This window comes from Engystomops pustulosus, chromosome 7 (genome assembly GCF_040894005.1).
Source record: "Engystomops pustulosus chromosome 7, aEngPut4.maternal, whole genome shotgun sequence".
Classification (NCBI taxonomy): Eukaryota; Metazoa; Chordata; class Amphibia; order Anura; family Leptodactylidae; genus Engystomops; species Engystomops pustulosus.
This window is the reverse complement of record NC_092417.1, coordinates 141,052,567-141,070,191: the sequence shown is the minus strand read 5'-3', so window position 1 is coordinate 141,070,191 and position 17,625 is coordinate 141,052,567. Positions and strand designations below refer to the sequence as shown.

Here is a 17,625-nt window from a genome sequence, read left to right as displayed (position 1 = left end):
CTCTTTTTATTTTTCATGCTTGATGGCATCCTCGGCCTTCTCATGAAGATGAAGGCCTCTTTGTCCTTTGCAGCCTTTAGCTGGTATTGATTGTAGATCCCCTAACTGGTCTACCTTAGGACTGTGTGAAAGACAAGTAAGATGTCAGACATGAGCGAAAAACTTTTTTTTGGTTTGCTTCAGAAGCTCAAAAGAGAAGAAAGAAAGGCACTGCTGAGATTCGAACTCAGGATCTCCTGTTTACTAGACAGGCGCTTTAACCAACTAAGCCACAGCGCCTTGTGATGGCAAAGCTGGCACAGCTGTGCAGCTTAAAAAAAACGCCACTGCTATTTGATGTTTCCAATTCCTGCAACCTTTCATGACCTGATGGGGTGGCTCAAACCTTCATGGTTTTTCTTTTCAGGGCTGGAAAAAGGAAGGTGAGCAGATACTAGGTAGACAACTGAGGTGTGTCCCTTTATCCGCAGTCGTTTTCCACTGCTTTCTTTAAGGGCCCACACGGTACTGGAGTTCTGTTCCATACTTGGCAGCAACTTGTAAAAGGATGAAGCTTTCAGTCATGACAATTAGAAAAGCAAAAACTTTTTGAAAAAGGCATCCACACCGACAAATTCGCAAACGACAATAGCAGCTGGAACTTCGTGGAGAGCTAGAGGTTTGCGGTTCCATAGGTGATTGAGCCACTTCTTAGCAGAGCAAGAATTGTTACCTGCTCTGCTTTCCATGCATAAGGCAGAATAGATGGATGGAAGACATGCCAGGGATGTCTGGAAATGGTTTGGCATCCCTTAGCATAGGTCCACCTTTCAAGGGTTTTCCATGCATCTTCTTGAGGCATTATTACTGTAGGAGGCGAGGTATGACCCACTCAGCCCATGACCGATCAGCAAAACTCTGCAGGCACCGACTAGGCACACTTTGTTTGGGAGTTTGTCAAAGGGAACCACGGCGCTCACCAGGACGAGGTGGCCGAGTGGTTAAGGCGATGGACTGCTAATCCATTGTGCTCTGCATGCATGGGTTCGAATCCCATCCTCGTCGATTTCTTCTGCTTCGTCCAAGCTGAAATCTTTGTTTGCTAATCCTCTTTTTACTGGACAAGCAGTGATTGTCCCCTCCATGGTGGACTTTAACTGTGACCTCTCAAGACGGCTCTTATTAAAGCTAGGAAAGACGCATATTTGTTATGTGGCATACAAGTTACGTGGCATATCAACGGGTTAAGTCCACTCTTTTTATTTTTCATGCTTGATGGCATCCTCGGCCTTCTCATGAAGATGAAGGCCTCTTTGTCCTAAGCAGCCTTTAGCTGGTACTGATTCTAGATCCCCTGACTGGTCTACCTTAGGACTGTGTGAAAGACAAGTAAGATGTCAGACGTGAGCGAATAACTTTTTTTTGGTTTGCTTCAGAAGCTCAAAAGAGAAAAAAGAAAGGCACTGCTGAGATTCAAACTCAGGATCTCCTGTTTACTAGACAGGCGCTTTAACCAACTAAGCCACAGCGCCTTGTGATGGCACAGCTGTGCAGCTTAAAAAAACGCCACTGCTATTGGATGTTTCCAATTCCTGCAACCTTTCATGACCTGATGGGGTGTCTCAAACCTTCATGGTTTTTCTTTTCAGGGCTGGAAAAAGGAAGGTGAGCAGATAATAGGTAGACAACTGAGGTGTGTCCCTTTATCCGCAGTCATTTTCCACTGCTTTCTTTAAGGGCCCACACGGTACTGGAGTTCTGTTCCATACTTGGCAGCAACTTGTAAAAGGATGAAGCTTTCAGTTATGACAATAAGAAAAGCAAATACTTTTTGAAAAAGGCATCCACACCGACAAATTTGCAGACGACAATAGCAGCTGGAACTTCGTGGAGAGCTAGAGGTTTGCGGTTCCATAGGTGATTGAGCCGCTTCTTAGCAGAGCAAGAATTGTTACCTGCTCTGCTTTCCATGCATAAGGCAGAATAGATGGATGGAAGACATGCCAGGGATGTCTGGAAATGGTTTGGCATCCCTTAGCATAGGTCCACCTTTCAAGGGTTTTCCATGCATCTTCTTGAGGCATTATTACTGTAGGAGGCGAGGTATGACCCACTCAGCCCATGACCGATCAGCAAAACTCTGCAGGCACCGACTAGGCACACTTTGTTTGGGAGTTTGTCAAAGGGAACCACGGCGCTCACCAGGACGAGGTGGCCGAGTGGTTAAGGCGATGGACTGCTAATCCATTGTGCTCTGCATGCATGGGTTCGAATCCCATCCTCGTCGATTTCTTCTGCTTCGTCCAAGCTGAAATCTTTGTTTGCTAATCCTCTTTTTACTAGACAAGCAGTGATTGTCCCCTCCATGGTGGACTTCAACTGTGACCTTTCAAGACGGCTCTTATTAAAGCTAGGAAAGACGCATATTTGTTATGTGGCATACAAGTTACGTGGCATATCAACGGGTTAAGTCCACTCTTTTTATTTTTCATGTGAGATGGCATCCTCGGCCTTCTCATGAAGATGAAGGCTTCTTTGTCCTACGCAGCCTTTAGCTGGTACTGATTCTAGATCCCCTGACTGGTCTACCTTAGGACTGTGTGAAAGACAAGTAAGATGTCAGACATGAGCGAAAAACTTTTTTTTGGTTTGCTTCAGAAGCTCAAAAGAGAAGAAAGAAAGGCACTGCTGAGATTCGAACTCAGGATCTCCTGTTTACTAGACAGGCGCTTTAACCAACTAAGCCACAGCGGCTTGTGCTGGCAAAGCTGGCACAGCTGTGCAGCTTAAAAAAAACGCCACTGCTATTGGATGTTTCCAATTCCTGCAACCTTTCATGACCTGATAGGGTGACTCAAACCTTCATGGTTTTTCTTTTTATGGTTGGAGAAAGGAAGGTGAGCATATACTAGGTAGACAACTGAGGTGTGTCCCTTTATCCGCAGTCGTTTTCCACTGCTTTCTTTAAGGGCCCACACGGTACTGGAGTTCTGTTCCATACTTGGCAGCAACTTGTAAAAGGATGAAGCTTTCAGTCATGACAATTAGAAAAGCAAAAACTTTTTGAAAAAGGCATTCACACCGACAAATTTGCAGACGACAATAGCAGCTGGAACTTCGTGGAGAGCTAGAGGTTTGCGGTTCCATAGGTTATTGAGCCGCTACTTAGCAGAGCAAGAATTGTTACCTGCTCTGCTTTCCATGCATAAGGCAGAATAGATGGATGGAAGACATGCCAGGGATGTCTGGAAATGGTTTGGCATCCCTTAGCATAGGTCCACCTTTCAAGGGTTTTCCATGCATCTTCTTGAGGCATTACTTACTGTAGGAGGCGAGGTATGACCCACTCAGCCCATGACCGATCAGCAAAACTCTGCAGGCACCGACTAGGCACACTTTGTTTGGGAGTTTGTCAAAGGGAACCACGGCGCTCACCAGGACGAGGTGGCCGAGTGGTTAAGGCGATGGACTGCTAATCCATTGTGCTCTGCATGCATGGGTTCGAATCCCATCCTCGTCGATTTCTTCTGCTTCGTCCAAGCTGAAATCTTTGTTTGCTAATCCTCTTTTTACTGGACAAGCAGTGATTGTCCCCTCCATGGTGGACTTTAACTGTGATCTCTCAAGACGGCTCTTATTAAAGCTAGGAAAGACGCATATTTGTTGTGTGGCATACAAATTACGTGGCATATCAACGGGTTAAGTCCACTCTTTTTATTTTTCATGCTTGATGGCATCCTCGGCCTTCTCATGAAGATGAAGGCCTCTTTGTCCTAAGCAGCCTTTAGCTGGTACTGATTCTAGATCCCCTGACTGGTCTACCTTAGGACTGTGTGAAAGACAAGTAAGATGTCAGATGTGAGCGAATAACTTTTTTTTGGTTTGCTTCAGAAGCTCAAAAGAGAAGAAAGAAAGGCACTGCTGAGATTCAAACTCAGGATCTCCTGTTTACTAGACAGGCGCTTTAACCAACTAAGCCACAACGCCTTGTGATGGCAAAGCTGGCACAGCTGTGCAGCTTACAAAAAACGCCACTGCTATTGGATGTTTCCAATTCCTGCAACCTTTCATGACCTGATGGGGTGGCTCAAACCTTCATGGTTTTTCTTTTCAGGGCTGGAAAAAGGAAGGTGAGCAGATACTAGGTAGACAACTGAGGTGTGTCCCTTTATCCGCAATCGTTTTCCACTGCTTTCTTTAAGGGCCCACACGGTACTGGAGTTCTGTTCCATACATGGCAGCAACTTGTAAAAGGATGAAGCTTTCAGTCATGACAATTAGAAAAGCAAAAACTTTTTGAAAAAGGCATCCACACCGACAAATTTGTAGACGACAATAGCAGCTGGAACTTCGTGGAGAGCTAGAGGTTTGCGGTTCCATAGGTGATTGAGCCGCTTCTTAGCAGAGCAAGAATTGTTACCTGCTCTGCTTTCCATGCATAAGGCAGAATAGATGGATGGAAGACATGCCAGGGATGTCTGGAAATGGTTTGGCATCCCTTAGCATAGGTCCACCTTTCAAGGGTTTTCCATGCATCTTCTTGAGGCATTACTTACTGTAGGAGGCGAGGTATGACCCACTCAGCCCATGACCGATCAGCAAAACTCTGCAGGCACCGACTAGGCACACTTTGGTTGGGAGTTTGTCAAAGGGAACCAGGGCGCTCACCAGGACGAGGTGGCCGAGTGGTTAAGGCGATGGACTGCTAATCCATTGTGCTCTGCATGCATGGGTTCGAATCCCATCCTCGTCGATTTCTTCTGCTTCGTCCAAGCTGAAATCTTTGTTTGCTAATCCTCTTTTTACTGGACAAGCAGTGATTGTCCCCTCCATGGCGGACTTTAACTGTGACCTCTCAAGACGGCTCTTATTAAAGCTAGGAAAGACGCATATTTGTTGTGTGGCATACAAGTTACGTGGCATATCAACGGGTTAAGTCCACTCTTTTTATTTTTCATGCTTGATGGCATCCTCGGCCTTCTCATGAAGATGAAGGCCTCTTTGTCCTTTGCAGCCTTTAGCTGGTACTGATTCTAGATCCCCTGACTGGTCTACCTTAGGACTGTGTGAAAGACAAGTAAGATGTCAGACGTGAGCGAATAACTTTTTTTTGGTTTGCTTCAGAAGCTCAAAAGAGAAGAAAGAAAGGGACTGCTGAGATTCGAACTCAGGATCTCCTGTTTACTAGACAGGCGCTTTAACCAACTAAGCCACAGCGCCTTGTGATGGCAAAGCTGTCACAGCTGTGCAGCTTAAAAAAAACGCCACTGCTATTGGATGTTTCCAATTCCTGCAACCTTTCATGACCTGATGGGGTCGCTTAAACCTTCATGGTTTTTCTGTTCCGGGCTGGAAAAAGGAAGGTGAGCAGATACTAGGTAGACAACTGAGGTGTGTCCCTTTATCCGCAGTCGTTTTCCACTGCTTTCTTTAAGGGCCCACACGGTACTGGAGTTCTGTTCCATACTTGGCAGCAACTTGTAAAAGGATGAAGCTTTCAGTTATGACAATTAGAAAAGCAAAAACTTTTTGAAAAAGGCATCCACACTGACAAATTTGCAGACGACAATAGCAGCTGGAACTTCGTGGAGAGCTAGAGGTTTGCGGTTCCATAGGTGATTGAGCCGCTTCTTAGCAGAGCAAGAATTGTTACCTGCTCTGCTTCCCATGCATAAGGCAGAATAGATGGATGGAAGACATGCCAGGGATGTCTGGAAATGGTTTGGCATCCCTTAGCATAGGTCCACCTTTCAAGGGTTTTTCATGCATCTTCTTGAGGCATTACTTACTGTAGGAGGCGAGGTATGACCCACTCAGCCCATGACCAATCAGCAAAACTCTGCAGGCACCGACTAGGCACACTTTGTTTGGGAGTTTGTCAAAGGGAACCACGGCGCTCACCAGGACGAGGTGGCCGAGTGGTTAAGGCGATGGACTGCTAATCCATTGTGCTCTGCATGCATGGGTTCGAATCCCATCCTCGTCGATTTCTTCTGCTTTGTCCAAGCTGAAATCTTTGTTTGCTAATCCTCTTTTTACTGGACAAGCAGTGATTGTCCCCTCCATGGTGGACTTTAACTGTGACCTCTCAAGACGGCTCTTATTAAAGCTAGGAAAGACGCATATTTGTTGTGTGGCATACAAGTTACGTGGCATATCAACGGGTTAAGTCCACTCTTTTTATTTTTCATGCTTGATGGCATCCTCGGCCTTCTCATGAAGATGAAGGCCTCTTTGTCCTTTGCAGCCTTTAGCTGGTACTGATTCTAGATCCCCTGACTGGTCTACCTTAGGACTGTGTGAAAGACAAGTAAGATGTCAGACGTGAGCGAATAACTTTTTTTTGGTTTGCTTCAGAAGCTCAAAAGAGAAGAAAGAAAGGCACTGCTGAGATTTGAACTCAGGATCTCCTGTTTACTAGACAGGCGCTTTAACCAACTAAGCCACAGCGCCTTGTGATGGCAAAGCTGACACAGCTGTGCAGCTTAAAAAAAACGCCACTGCTATTGGATGTTTCCAATTCCTGCAACCTTTCATGACCTGATGGGGTGGCTTAAACCTTCATGGTTTTTCTGTTCAGGGCTGGAAAAAGGAAGGTGAGCAGATACTAGGTAGACAACTGAGGTGTGTCCCTTTATCCGCAGTCGTTTTCCACTGCTTTCTTTAAGGGCCCACACGGTACTGGAGTACTGTTCCATACTTGGCAGCAACTTGTAAAAGGATGAAGCTTTCAGTCATGACAATTAGAAAAGCAAAAACTTTTTGAAAAAGGCATCCACACTGACAAATTTGCAGACGACAATAGCAGCTGGAACTTCGTGGAGAGCTAGAGGTTTGCGGTTCCATAGGTGATTGAGCCGCTTCTTAGCAGAGCAAGAATTGTTACCTGCTCTGCTTTCCATGCATAAGGCAGAATAGATGGATGGAAGACATGCCAGGGATGTCTGGAAATGGTTTGGCATCCCTTAGCATAGGTCCACCTTTGAAGGGTTTTCCATGCATCTTCTTGAGGCATTACTTACTGTAGGAGGCGAGGTATGACCCACTCAGCCCATGACCAATCAGCAAAACTCTGCAGGCACCGACTAGGCACACTTTGTTTGGGAGTTTGTCAAAGGGAACCACGGCGCTCACCAGGACGAGGTGGCCGAGTGGTTAAGGCGATGGACTGCTAATCCATTGTGCTCTGCATGCATGGGTTCGAATCCCATCCTCGTCGATTTCTTCTGCTTCGTCCAAGCTGAAATCTTTGTTTGCTAATCCTCTTTTTACTGGACAAGCAGTGATTGTCCCCTCCATGGTGGACTTTAACTGTGACCTCTCAAGACGGCTCTTATTAAAGCTAGGAAAGACGCATATTTGTTGTGTGGCATACAAGTTACGTGGCATATCAACGGGTTAAGTCCACTCTTTTTATTTTTCATGCTTGATGGCATCCTCGGCCTTCTCATGAAGATGAAGGCCTCTTTGTCCTTTGCAGCCTTTAGCTGGTACTGATTCTAGATCCCCTGACTGGTCTACCTTAGGACTGTGTGAAAGACAAGTAAGATGTCAGACGTGAGCGAATAACTTTTTTTTGGTTTGCTTCAGAAGCTCAAAAGAGAAGAAAGAAAGGCACTGCTGAGATTCGAACTCAGGATCTCCTGTTTACTAGACAGGCGCTTTAACCAACTAAGCCACAGCGCCTTGTGATGGCAAAGCTGGCACAGCTGTGCAGCTTAAAAAAAACGCCACTGCTATTGGATGTTTCCAATTCCTGCAACCTTTCATGACCTGATGGGGTGGCTTAAACCTTCATGGTTTTTCTGTTCAGGGCTGGAAAAAGGAAGGTGAGCAGATACTAGGTAGACAACTGAGGTGTGTCCCTTTATCCGCAGTCGTTTTCCACTGCTTTCTTTAAGGGCCCACACGGTACTGGAGTTCTGTTCCATACTTGGCAGCAACTTGTAAAAGGATGAAGCTTTCAGTCATGACAATTAGAAAAGCAAAAACTTTTTGAAAAAGGCATCCACACTGACAAATTTGCAGACGACAATAGCAGCTGGAACTTCGTGGAGAGCTAGAGGTTTGCGGTTCCATAGGTGATTGAGCCGCTTCTTAGCAGAGCAAGAATTGTTACCTGCTCTGCTTTCCATGCATAAGGCAGAATAGATGGATGGAAGACATGCCAGGGATGTCTGGAAATGGTTTGGCAACCCTTAGCATAGGTCCACCTTTCAAGGGTTTTCCATGCATCTTCTTGAGGCATTACTTACTGTAGGAGGCGAGGTATGACCCACTCAGCCCATGACCAATCAGCAAAACTCTGCAGGCACCGACTAGGCACACTTTGTTTGGGAGTTTGTCAAAGGGAACCACGGCGCTCACCAGGACGAGGTGGCCGAGTGGTTAAGGCGATGGACTGCTAATCCATTGTGCTCTGCATGCATGGGTTCGAATCCCATCCTCGTCGATTTCTTCTGCTTCGTCCAAGCTGAAATCTTTGTTTGCTAATCCTCTTTTTACTGGACAAGCAGTGATTGTCCCCTCCATGGTGGACTTTAACTGTGACCTCTCAAGACGGCTCTTATTAAAGCTAGGAAAGACGCATATTTGTTGTGTGGCATACAAGTTACGTGGCATATCAACGGGTTAAGTCCACTCTTTTTATTTTTCATGCTTGATGGCATCCTCGGCCTTCTCATGAAGATGAAGGCCTCTTTGTCCTTTGCAGCCTTTAGCTGGTACTGATTCTAGATCCCCTGACTGGTCTACCTTAGGACTGTGTGAAACACAAGTAAGATGTCAGACGTGAGCGAATAACTTTTTTTTGGTTTGCTTCAGAAGCTCAAAAGAGAAGAAAGAAAGGCACTGCTGAGATTCGAACTCAGGATCTCCTGTTTACTAGACAGGCGCTTTAACCAACTAAGCCACAGCGCCTTGTGATGGCAAAGCTGGCACAGCTGTGCAGCTTAAAAAAAACGCCACTGCTATCGGATGTTTCCAATTCCTGCAACCTTTCATGACCTGATTGGGTGGCTCAAACCTTCATGGTTTTTCTTTTCAGGGCTGGAAAAAGGAAGGTGAGCAGATACTAGGTAGACAACTGAGGTGTGTCCCTTTATCCGCAGTCGTTTTCCACTGCTTTCTTTAATGGCCCACACGGTACTGGAGTTCTGTTCCATACTTGGCAGCAACTTGTAAAAGGATGAAGCTTTCAGTCATGACAATTAGAAAAGCAAAAACTTTTTGAAAAAGGCATCCACACCGACAAATTTGCAGACGACAATAGCAGCTGGAACTTCGTGGAGAGCTAGAGGTTTGCGGTTCCATAGGTGATTGAGCCGCTTCTTAGCAGAGCAAGAATTGTTACCTGCTCTGCTTTCCATGCATAAGGCAGAATAGATGGATGGAAGACATGCCAGGGATGTCTGGAAATGGTTTGGCATCCCTTAGCATAGGTCCACCTTTCAAGGGTTTTCCATGCATCTTCTTGAGGCATTACTTACTGTAGGAGGCGAGGTATGACCCACTCAGCCCATGACCAATAAGCAAAACTCTGCAGGCACCGACAAGGCACACTTTGTTTGGGAGTTTGTCAAAGGGAACCACGGCGCTCACCAGGACGAGGTGGCCGAGTGGTTAAGGCGATGGACTGCTAATCCATTGTACTCAGCATGCATGGGTTCGAATCCCATCCTCGTCGATTTCTTCTGCTTCGTCCAAGCTGAAATCTTTGTTTGCTAATCCTCTTTTTACTGGACAAGCAGTGATTGTCCCCTCCATGGTGGACTTTAACTGTGACCTCTCAAGACGGCTCTTATTAAAGCTAGGAAAGACGCATATTTGTTGTGTGGCATACAAGTTACGTGGCATATCAACGGGTTAAGTCCACTCTTTTTATTTTTCATGCTTGATGGCATCCTCGGCCTTCTCATGAAGCAGTCCTAAGCAGCCTTTAGCTGGTACTGATTCTAGATCCCCTGACTGGTCTACCTTAGGACTGTGTGAAAGACAAGTAAGATGTCAGACGTGAGCGAATAACTTTTTTTTGGTTTGCTTCAGAAGCTCAAAAGAGAAGAAAGAAAGGCACTGCTGAGATTCGAACTCAGGATCTCCTGTTTACTAGACAGGCGCTTTAACCAACTAAGCCACAGCGCCTTGTGATGGCAAAGCTGGCACAGCTGTGCAGCTTAAAAAAAACGCCACTGCTATCGGATGTTTCCAATTCCTGCAACCTTTCATGACCTGATGGGGTGGCTCAAACCTTCATGGTTTTTCTTTTCAGGGCTGGAAAAAGGAAGGTGAGCAGATACTAGGTAGACAACTGAGGTGTGTCCCTTTATCCGCAGTCGTTTTCCACTGCTTTCTTTAATGGCCCACACGGTACTGGAGTTCTGTTCCATACTTGGCAGCAACTTGTAAAAGGATGAAGCTTTCAGTCATGACAATTAGAAAAGCAAAAACTTTTTGAAAAAGGCATCCACACCGACAAATTTGCAGACGACTATAGCAGCTGGAACTTCGTGGAGAGCTAGAGGTTTGCGGTTCCATAGGTGATTGAGCCGCTTCTTAGCAGAGCAAGAATTGTTACCTGCTCTGCTTTCCATGCATAAGGCAGAATAGATGGATGGAAGACATGCCAGGGATGTCTGGAAATGGTTTGGCATCCCTTAGCATAGGTCCACCTTTCAAGGGTTTTCCATGCATCTTCTTGAGGCATTACTTACTGTAGGAGGCGAGGTATGACCCACTCAGCCCATGACCGATCAGCAAAACTCTGCAGGCACCGACTAGGCACACTTTGTTTGGGAGTTTGTCAAAGGGAACCACGGCGCTCACCAGGACGAGGTGGCCAAGTGGTTAAGGTGATGGACTGCTAATCCATTGTGCTCTGCATGCATGGGTTCGAATCCCATCCTTGTCGATTTCTTCTGCTTCTTCCAAGCTGAAATCTTTGTTTGCTAATCCTCTTTTTACTGGACAAGCAGTGATTGTCCCCTCCATGGTGGACTTTAACTGTGACCTCTCAAGACCGCTCTTAGTAAAGCTAGGAAAGATGCATATTTGTTATGTGGCATACAAGTTACGTGGCATATCAACGGGTTAAGTCCACTCTTTTTATTTTTCATGCTTGATGGCATCCTCGGCCTTCTCATGAAGATGAAGGCCTCTTTGTCCTTTGCAGCCTTTAGCTGGTATTGATTGTAGATCCCCTAACTGGTCTACCTTAGGACTGTGTGAAAGACAAGTAAGATGTCAGACATGAGCGAAAAGCTTTTTTTTGGTTTGCTTCAGAAGCTCAAAAGAGAAGAAAGAAAGGCACTGCTGAGATTCGAACTCAGGATCTCCTGTTTACTAGACAGGCGCTTTAACCAACTAAGCCACAGCGCCTTGTGATGGCAAAGCTGGCACAGCTGTGCAGCTTAAAAAAAACGCCACTGCTATTTGATGTTTCCAATTCCTGCAACCTTTCATGACCTGATGGGGTGGCTCAAACCTTCATGGTTTTTCTTTTCAGGGCTGGAAAAAGGAAGGTGAGCAGATACTAGGTAGACAACTGAGGTGTGTCCCTTTATCCGCAGTCGTTTTCCACTGCTTTCTTTAAGGGCCCACACGGTACTGGAGTTCTGTTCCATACTTGGCAGCAACTTGTAAAAGGATGAAGCTTTCAGTCATGACAATTAGAAAAGCAAAAACTTTTTGAAAAAGGCATCCACACCGACAAATTCGCAAACGACAATAGCAGCTGGAACTTCGTGGAGAGCTAGAGGTTTGCGGTTCCATAGGTGATTGAGCCACTTCTTAGCAGAGCAAGAATTGTTACCTGCTCTGCTTTCCATGCATAAGGCAGAATAGATGGATGGAAGACATGCCAGGGATGTCTGGAAATGGTTTGGCATCCCTTAGCATAGGTCCACCTTTCAAGGGTTTTCCATGCATCTTCTTGAGGCATTATTACTGTAGGAGGCGAGGTATGACCCACTCAGCCCATGACCGATCAGCAAAACTCTGCAGGCACCGACTAGGCACACTTTGTTTGGGAGTTTGTCAAAGGGAACCACGGTGCTCACAAGGACGAGGTGGCCGAGTGGTTAAGGCGATGAACTGCTAATCCATTGTGCTCTGCATGCATGGGTTCGAATCCCATCCTCGTCGATTTCTTCTGCTTCGTCCAAGCTGAAATCTTTGTTTGCTAATCCTCTTTTTACTGGACAAGCAGTGATTGTCCCCTCCATGGTGGACTTTAACTGTGACCTCTCAAGACGGCTCTTATTAAAGCTAGGAAAGACGCATATTTGTTATGTGGCATACAAGTTACGTGGCATATCAACGGGTTAAGTCCACTCTTTTTATTTTTCATGCTTGATGGCATCCTCGGCCTTCTCATGAAGATGAAGGCCTCTTTGTCCTAAGCAGCCTTTAGCTGGTACTGATTCTAGATCCCCTGACTGGTCTACCTTAGGACTGTGTGAAAGACAAGTAAGATGTCAGACGTGAGCGAATAACTTTTTTTTGGTTTGCTTCAGAAGCTCAAAAGAGAAGAAAGAAAGGCACTGCTGAGATTCGAACTCAGGATCTCCTGTTTACTAGACAGGCGCTTTAACCAACTAAGCCACAGCGCCTTGTGATGGCAAAGCTGGCACAGCTGTGCAGCTTAAAAAAAACGCCACTGCTATTGGATGTTTCCAATTCCTGCAACCTTTCATGACCTGATGGGGTGTCTCAAACCTTCATGGTTTTTCTTTTCAGGGCTGGAAAAAGGAAGGTGAGCAGATAATAGGTAGACAACTGAGGTGTGTCCCTTTATCCGCAGTCATTTTCCACTGCTTTCTTTAAGGGCCCACACGGTACTGGAGTTCTGTTCCATACTTGGCAGCAACTTGTAAAAGGATGAAGCTTTCAGTCATGACAATTAGAAAAGCAAAAACTTTTTGAAAAAGGCATCCACACCGACAAATTTGCAGACGACAATAGCAGCTGGAACTTCGTGGAGAGCTAGAGGTTTGCGGTTCCATAGGTGATTGAGCCGCTTCTTAGCAGAGCAAGAATTGTTACCTGCTCTGCTTTCCATGCATAAGGCAGAATAGATGGATGGAAGACATGCCAGGGATGTCTGGAAATGGTTTGGCATCCCTTAGCATAGGTCCACCTTTCAAGGGTTTTCCATGCATCTTCTTGAGGCATTACTTACTGTAGGAGGCGAGGTATGACCCACTCAGCCCATGACCGATCAGCAAAACTCTGCAGGCACCGACTAGGCACACTTTGTTTGGGAGTTTGTCAAAGGGAACCACGGCGCTCACCAGGACGAGGTGGCCGAGTGGTTAAGGCGATGGACTGCTAATCCATTGTGCTCTGCATGCATGGGTTCGAATCCCATCCTCATCAATTTCTTCTGCTTCGTCCAAGCTGAAATCTTTGTTTGCTAATCCTCTTTTTACTGGACAAGCAGTGATTGTCCCCTCCATGGTGGACTTTAACTGTGACCTCTCAAGACGGCTCTTATTAAAGCTAGGAAAGACGCATATTTGTTATGTGGCATACAAGTTACGTGGCATATCAACGGGTTAAGTCCACTCTTTTTATTTTTCATGCTTGATGGCATCCTCGGCCTTCTCATGAAGATGAAGGCCTCTTTGTCCTAAGCAGCCTTTAGCTGGTACTGATTCTAGATCCCCTGACTGGTCTACCTTAGGACTGTGTGAAAGACAAGTAAGATGTCAGACGTGAGCGAATAACTTTTTTTTGGTTTGCTTCAGAAGCTCAAAAGAGAAGAAAGAAAGGCACTGCTGAGATTCGAACTCAGGATCTCCTGTTTACTAGACAGGCGCTTTAACCAACTAAGCCACAGCGCCTTGTGATGGCAAAGCTGGCACAGCTGTGCAGCTTAAAAAAAACGCCACTGCTATTGGATGTTTCCAATTCCTGCAACCTTTCATGACCTGATGGGGTGTCTCAAACCTTCATGGTTTTTCTTTTCAGGGCTGGAAAAAGGAAGGTGAGCAGATAATAGGTAGACAACTGAGGTGTGTCCCTTTATCCGCAGTCATTTTCCACTGCTTTCTTTAAGGGCCCACACGGTACTGGAGTTCTGTTCCATACTTGGCAGCAACTTGTAAAAGGATGAAGCTTTCAGTCATGACAATTAGAAAAGCAAAAACTTTTTGAAAAAGGCATCCACACCGACAAATTTGCAGACGACAATAGCAGCTGGAACTTCGTGGAGAGCTAGAGGTTTGCGGTTCCATAGGTGATTGAGCCGCTTCTTAGCAGAGCAAGAATTGTTACCTGCTCTGCTTTCCATGCATAAGGCAGAATAGATGGATGGAAGACATGCCAGGGATGTCTGGAAATGGTTTGGCATCCCTTAGCATAGGTCCACCTTTCAAGGGTTTTCCATGCATCTTCTTGAGGCATTACTTACTGTAGGAGGCGAGGTATGACCCACTCAGCCCATGACCGATCAGCAAAACTCTGCAGGCACCGACTAGGCACACTTTGTTTGGGAGTTTGTCAAAGGGAACCACAGCGCTCACCAGGACGAGGTGGCCGAGTGGTTAAGGCGATGGACTGCTAATCCATTGTGCTCTGCATGCATGGGTTCGAATCCCATCCTCGTCGATTTCTTCTGCTTCGTCCAAGCTGAAATCTTTGTTTGCTAATCCTCTTTTTACTGGACAAGCAGTGATTGTCCCCTCCATGGTGGACTTTAACTGTGACCTCTCAAGACGGCTCTTATTAAAGCTAGGAAAGATGCATATTTGTTATGTGGCATGCAAGTTACGTGGCATATCAACGGGTTAAGTCCACTCTTTTTATTTTTCATACTTGATGGCATCCTCGGCCTTCTCATGAAGATGAAGGCCTCTTTGTCCTAAGCAGCCTTTAGCTGGTACTGATTCTAGATCCCCTGACTGGTCTACCTTAGGACTGTGTGAAAGACAAGTAAGATGTCAGACGTGAGCGAATAACTTTTTTTTGGTTTGCTTCAGAAGCTCAAAAGAGAAAAAAGAAAGGCACTGCTGAGATTCAAACTCAGGATCTCCTGTTTACTAGACAGGCGCTTTAACCAACTAAGCCACAGCGCCTTGTGATGGCAAAGCTGGCACAGCTGTGCAGCTTAAAAAAAAACGCCACTGCTATCGGATGTTTCCAATTCCTGCAACCTTTCATGACCTGATGGGGTGGCTCAACCCTTCATGGTTTTTCTTTTCAGGGCTGGAAAAAGGAAGGTGAGCAGATACTAGGTAGACAACTGAGGTGTGTCCCTTTATCCGCAGTCGTTTTCCACTGCTTTCTTTAAGGGCCCACACGGTACTGGAGTTCTGTTCCATACTTGGCAGCAACTTGTAAAAGGATGAAGCTTTCAGTCATGACAATTAGAAAAGCAAAAACTTTTTGAAAAAGGCATCCACACCGACAAATTTGCAGACGACAATAGCAGCTGGAACTTCGTGGAGAGCTAGAGGTTTGCGGTTCCATAGGTGATTGAGCCGCTTCTTAGCAGAGCAAGAATTGTTACCTGCTCTGCTTTCCATGCATAAGGCAGAATAGATGGATGGAAGACATGCCAGGGATGTCTGGAAATGGTTTGGCATCCCTTAGCATAGGTCCACCTTTCAAGGGTTTTCCATGCATCTTCTTGAGGCATTACTTACTGTAGGAGGCGAGGTATGACCCACTCAGCCCATGACCGATCAGTAAAACTTTGCAGGCACCGACTAGGCACACTTTGTTTGGTAGTTTGTCAAAGGGAACCACGGCGCTCACCAGGACGAGGTGGCAGTGTGGTTAAGGCGATGGACTGCTAATCCATTGTGCTCTGCACGCATGGGTTCGAATCCCATCCTCGTCGATTTCTTCTGCTTCGTCCAAGCTGAAATCTTTGTTTGCTAATCCTCTTTTTACTGGACAAGCAGTGATTGTCCCCTCCATGGTGGACTTTAACTGTGACCTCTCAAGACGGCTCTTATTAAAGCTAGGAAAGACGCATATTTGTTGTGTGGCATACAAGTTACGTGGCATATCAACGGGTTAAGTCCACTCTTTTTATTTTTCATGCTTGATGGCATCCTCGGCCTTCTCATGAAGATGAAGGCCTCTTTGTCCTTTGCAGCCTTTAGCTGGTACTGATTCTAGATCCCCTGACTGGTCTACCTTAGGACTGTGTGAAAGACAAGTAAGATGTCAGACGTGAGCGAATAACTTTTTTTTGGTTTGCTTCAGAAGCTCAAAAGAGAAGAAAGAAAGGCACTGCTGAGATTCGAACTCAGGATCTCCTGTTTACTAGACAGGCGCTTTAACCAACTAAGCCACAGCGCCTTGTGAGGGCAAAGCTGGCACAGCTGTGCAGCTTAAAAAAAACGCCACTGCTATCGGATGTTTCCAATTCCTGCAACCTTTCATGACCTGATGGGGTGGCTCAAACCTTCATGGTTTTTCTTTTCAGGGCTGGAAAAAGGAAGGTGAGCAGATACTAGGTAGACAACTGAGGTGTGTCCCTTTACCCGCAGTCGTTTTCCACTGCTTTCTTTAAGGGCCCACACGGTACTGGAGTTCTGTTCCATACTTGGCAGCAACTTGTAAAAGCATGAAGCTTTCAGTCATGACAATTAGAAAAGCAAAAACTTTTTGAAAAAGGCATCCACACCGACAAATTTGCAGACGACAATAGCAGCTGGAACTTCGTGGAGAGCTAGAGGTTTGCGGTTCCATAGGTGATTGAGCCGCTTCTTAGCAGAGCAAGAATTGTTACCTGCTCTGCTTTCCATGCATAAGGCAGAATAGATGGATGGAAGACATGCCAGGGATGTCTGGAAATGGTTTGGCATCCCTTAGCATAGGTCCACCTTTCAAGGGTTTTCCATGCATCTTCTTGAGGCATTACTTACTGTAGGAGGCGAGGTATGACCTACTCAGCCCATGACCGATCAGCAAAACTCTGCAGGCACCGACTAGGCACACTTTGTTTGTGAGTTTGTCAAAGGGAACCACGGCGCTCACCTGGACTCTGTGGCCGAGTGGTTAAGGCGATGGACTGCTAATCCATTGTGCTCTGCATGCATGGGTTCGAATCCCATCCTCGTCGATTTCTTCTGCTTCGTCCAAGCTGAAATCTTTGTTTGCTAATCCTCTTTTTACTGGACAAGCAGTGATTGTCCCCTCCATGGTGGACTTTAACTGTGACCTCTCAAGACGGCTCTTATTAAAGCTAGGAAAGACGCATATTTGTTGGGTGGCATACAAGTTACGTGGCATATCAACGGGTTAAGTCCACTCTTTTTATTTTTCATGCTTGATGGCATCCTCGGCCTTCTCATGAAGATGAAGGCCTCTTTGTCCTTTGCAGCCTTTAGCTGGTACTGATTCTAGATCCCCTGACTGGTCTACCTTAGGACTGTGTGAAAGACAAGTAAGATGTCAGACGTGAGCGAATAACTTTTTTTTGGTTTGCTTCAGAAGCTCAAAAGAGAAGAAAGAAAGGCACTGCTGAGATTCGAACTCAGGATCTCCTGTTTACTAGACAGGCGCTTTAACCAACTAAGCCACAGCGCCTTGTGAGGGCAAAGCTGGCACAGCTGTGCAGCTTAAAAAAAACGCCACTGCTATCGGATGTTTCCAATTCCTGCAACCTTTCATGACCTGATGGGGTGTCTCAAACCT

General features: G+C 46.0%; 10 non-coding genes across 10 annotated transcripts; all 10 read right to left on the bottom strand.

Annotated features, from left to right (window-relative positions):
• Positions 1–205: 205 nt before the first annotated feature.
• On the bottom strand, positions 206–279 carry TRNAT-AGU (transfer RNA threonine (anticodon AGU)). Its single transcript has one exon. It is a non-coding gene; the product is annotated as a tRNA-Thr (tRNA).
• A 6,079-nt stretch (positions 280–6,358) lies between these two features.
• TRNAT-AGU (transfer RNA threonine (anticodon AGU)) lies at positions 6,359–6,432 on the bottom strand. Its single transcript has one exon. It is a non-coding gene; the product is annotated as a tRNA-Thr (tRNA).
• A 1,159-nt stretch (positions 6,433–7,591) lies between these two features.
• TRNAT-AGU (transfer RNA threonine (anticodon AGU)) lies at positions 7,592–7,665 on the bottom strand. Its single transcript has one exon. It is a non-coding gene; the product is annotated as a tRNA-Thr (tRNA).
• A 1,159-nt stretch (positions 7,666–8,824) lies between these two features.
• On the bottom strand, positions 8,825–8,898 carry TRNAT-AGU (transfer RNA threonine (anticodon AGU)). Its single transcript has one exon. It is a non-coding gene; the product is annotated as a tRNA-Thr (tRNA).
• A 1,147-nt stretch (positions 8,899–10,045) lies between these two features.
• TRNAT-AGU (transfer RNA threonine (anticodon AGU)) lies at positions 10,046–10,119 on the bottom strand. Its single transcript has one exon. It is a non-coding gene; the product is annotated as a tRNA-Thr (tRNA).
• A 1,159-nt stretch (positions 10,120–11,278) lies between these two features.
• Positions 11,279–11,352, bottom strand: TRNAT-AGU (transfer RNA threonine (anticodon AGU)). Its single transcript has one exon. It is a non-coding gene; the product is annotated as a tRNA-Thr (tRNA).
• A 1,158-nt stretch (positions 11,353–12,510) lies between these two features.
• On the bottom strand, positions 12,511–12,584 carry TRNAT-AGU (transfer RNA threonine (anticodon AGU)). Its single transcript has one exon. It is a non-coding gene; the product is annotated as a tRNA-Thr (tRNA).
• A 1,159-nt stretch (positions 12,585–13,743) lies between these two features.
• TRNAT-AGU (transfer RNA threonine (anticodon AGU)) lies at positions 13,744–13,817 on the bottom strand. Its single transcript has one exon. It is a non-coding gene; the product is annotated as a tRNA-Thr (tRNA).
• A 2,393-nt stretch (positions 13,818–16,210) lies between these two features.
• Positions 16,211–16,284, bottom strand: TRNAT-AGU (transfer RNA threonine (anticodon AGU)). Its single transcript has one exon. It is a non-coding gene; the product is annotated as a tRNA-Thr (tRNA).
• A 1,159-nt stretch (positions 16,285–17,443) lies between these two features.
• TRNAT-AGU (transfer RNA threonine (anticodon AGU)) lies at positions 17,444–17,517 on the bottom strand. The gene has a single exon. It is a non-coding gene; the product is annotated as a tRNA-Thr (tRNA).
• Positions 17,518–17,625: the final 108 nt, after the last annotated feature.